Source organism: Charadrius vociferus, unplaced genomic scaffold (assembly GCF_000708025.1).
Source record: "Charadrius vociferus isolate BGI_N301 unplaced genomic scaffold, ASM70802v2 scaffold218, whole genome shotgun sequence".
Lineage (NCBI taxonomy): Eukaryota > Metazoa > Chordata > Aves > Charadriiformes > Charadriidae > Charadrius > Charadrius vociferus.
This window is the reverse complement of record NW_009650084.1, coordinates 345,982-349,684: the sequence shown is the minus strand read 5'-3', so window position 1 is coordinate 349,684 and position 3,703 is coordinate 345,982.

Here is a 3,703-nt window from a genome sequence, read left to right as displayed (position 1 = left end):
AACAAAGAATTGATTTTAGGTAGCTGGTAGGCTTTTATTTTTAAGCAGCGTCTGGAAACTGTGCTGTGCAGGCACTAGACTTCCCCAAGAACCCAGCGCAGAGTGTGCTACGGCCATTCTGCTTTTCCCCGCATCTCACTGTGAGCAGAGCAGAACCCTGGAAACGTAAGGGCAGGCACATCACCACTGGGGTGACCAGTCACCGCTTGGTTTGCCTGCAGTCAAACGCAGTGTTGCTTTCTGGCTACCATGAGATGTTTCCTTCTTGGTACACTGCAGATTGAATTTCCTTCAAGAGGAGAAATGAAGAAAACACTTTGGATATGTGTTCTGCTTTCATAAACCAATACAGAGGGGTTTTAGCCTGTGTTGTCTGAGTGGGCAGTTGGGAGCTCTCCGAGTCAGTCATTTTGCGTAGGAAGAGACCATGTGTTTGTTTGCTTGTAGTATTTATTTAATAACCCTTTTTGGTGAAAGTATTGTACCAATAAAAAATGTGTGGCAATTATTTTACAATAAAATCGACTGTGTATATTTATACTGTACCTAAGGCTGTGTATATTTGTAAGGACAGGAAAACAAAAGAATGGAGGAAAAAGGTAGCCTGCTGAATCTTTCCCTCTTTCAAGTTTCAAACAGAAAGGCTAATTTTATTGGGACTGCTTTATCCTAACTTTGTGCCAGTCTAGGCTGTGTAGTAAAATGTCACGTCAGTGTGCTGAAGATGCAATTTCCAGACAGGTATTTTAAGCTGCACTTTAGTGTTCAAATTAATTCCCTTCTAGTCAAAAGAGGACCACAACCAAAACCACTCTATGTTAAACCCTGGTTATTTATTTTTAAACTGATCAAGACCCAATCCAGACATTTTACGACAGAAACAGAGTGGATAAAGGGTCAGAATTCTTTCTTTTTTTTATTTTTTTATTTTCTCTTGTTGTATAGAGACAAGTTGGCAAGACCAAGCAACAATACCTGTAGCGGTGCCATTGACAGGAACACAGTCTTGTCCCTGTTGTGTGCACCCTGCCCCCTCGCTGTGCATCACATTAGCTGGGATCCCTCTTAGCACGCGGCTGCCATATTTCGGGGCAGGAGTGGCTACACCAGCATGAAAACCCATCAGACTGCTGCATCCCTTCCCTGTGTTCTGCTCCTGCGGGAAGGGTGGTGGTTCTGCTTGCTCGATGGATCCTGCAGTCTAGACAGCAATGAAGCTATAGACGTTTCTTGGAAGGCCAAAGAGCAAAGCAGGGAAAGGAAGGTATTTCTCATTAACTTTTTAAGCAGCTGCTTCATCTTATGACAATATTAAAAAACCCTATATAAACAAAACCAGCCTACTGGACAGTTTCCTCTGAAAGGAAGTGACACCATCAGACCAGCAGAAAACGGAACAAAGAATGATGATCCTTTTACATAATACTTTCCGCCTTTCAAGAAATTTCTGTTAATTCATGTGTTGTACCTCTGTGTATAAAAAGCCGATTCAGTACTAATATAGATAAGATCAGAGGTTAATTTATATGGGCTGTAAAAGCCATATTTTGTTCAATTAAGGTTTTTCTGAGATGCAAAGGTTGAGGCCAGTGATGTTAACATCAGTGACAAGATGAGTTATGTCAACCTTGTTGAGAGAAACAGAAATCAGAGAGGACACTATTATTTTTCTTTTAAACATTAATTTAATGCATCCAAAATGCTTAGTTCTTATGAAAATGCATGCTGTGAAGAGCACAATGACCCTGACCATTAAATGAGTGAAACTACACATTTACTTCTTTTTACTTACTATGAATACTACCAGGGGAACCACCTGGGTTCATTTTGGGGACTCAAAGCCCGGAACAGACTCGCACCCTTTGAGTTGAGCACCTAGACTGCTAACAGAACAAAAATGAAATCAGTATTTCTCTTGGGTTGAAGCACAGTGACTGAGGAGGAATGAAGGAATGCTTATCGCTTTTTTCCTCTTTTCAATGGTATATAGAAGCAGCTGCCTCTTCCTCCAGTGTGGTACTGCTGTAGGGTGTTAAAAAAAATCCAGCTTGACACAAAAGACACCCACTTTCTGTATTCTCCAGACTTACAAACTCTGGCTTTCTCTTCTAAACCACATTTCGGAGGTGGGGGTGTTGTGGTCTATCCAAAATATCTTTGCATACATGCACACATATGCACAGCCCGGGAGAAATTTTTCCTTTGAATTAGATTGGTTTAGAAAATGGAATTAACAGTCTTTTTTCACATAATATTAGGTCTGAAACTGTAGAGTACCATGCTGTACCACAGGATTCACGTTTCCAGGATCCAAAATAATTCTGGCCTCATAAATAGTACCACTTACATTAACACAAAGGTCAGACATGTTTGTGATTCATTTCTGCCACATGGTAGTTTTTTGGGAACTACCACAGAAATTATACAAAAATGTCAGACATAGGTCTATTTTGCTAACATGCTTCCTTTGAAAAGAACAAAGTAAAGGGTTGGTTTCATCTACCTGGTTTAAAAAATAGTAGATGTCTTCCAAGTTTGTCCTGTTTTCATTAGAGCTACGCCAAGTTAAAAAGATGGGAGATGTATTTCAGTAAACGACTAAAATACCCATGAAAAACACACAGAAAACAAAACACTACAGTGTGGAAGTGCTATTAACCACAGTATTTTCAGGATCCCTGGCTTTTTCTTGTGTTCTCCATCATATGACAAGTTGATCCAGAGTCAGCAACTCTAACAGAAAGTTAGAGTGGTTTCCCTTGCTCAATATAACAAGCAAAAACATAGAACTACTTCTGGGTTTTCCTATCCGTGCACACTCTGCCAATAAATTATTACTGTCTAGTGAGCAACTATGCTTTCAAACTTGCATCTGGTCATACCTGAGTGTAAAGAGTCTTTTGAAAGGTCCTTCTGTAAGTGTAAATGGGTAGGTTGGTTGAAAGTGATAAAGCTCTGTTTTTTTCTGTGCTACTGCATTACTGCTGACTGATTTGGTCATGACATGGAGCTATGATGTTGTGCTGTCTAATGGCTACCTTCCTCTTCTCTGCTAAATAAAGCAAGGATCCTTACCAGTAAATATGTTTGGGATAGTCTTCCCCCTCTTCCATCCATTCCTCTGGGACAGTTATATCTCTACAGCTTGGTCACAGATGTTGTCACATGTGTGGATTATTTGGCTAATCTGTCATCTCCATATTTGACTAGGCAAAACATGATGTAGAATGACCAGGAACAATTTATAAAATACCTAGTAGGATTAAACATTTTCTGCATTAACCCTCTGAAGCATAGCATAACCTTAGCCACCCAGTATTTCGATTTCCACCGCAGCATATACCTATCTCTCTCAGTTCGTTAATCTGATGCAAGACAAGGACCAAATAAAGCAAGACTGAAGTGACTCAGACCAGGCTAAGCAAAACCCACCCCAACTTCACAAGGACAGCTTAAAAGCTGAATGCACTTTATGGCTCCACAACCTCTCCTGAGTAAACCCCCACGCATATTCTCACCATACTGCAATTCAGCCTGGCTAACTCTCGCGGTCTCAAGCCTCTCTGCTCCCACTAAGCTCACAGCGAATGAGTCAACCTAAAAATTAAGAAGCAAAAATATGTCATTGCCAGATAATATACTCCAGTTCTTGACACCTCATCATTTGCTTCAGCAGTTATTGACACAAAAGCCATATGGCATT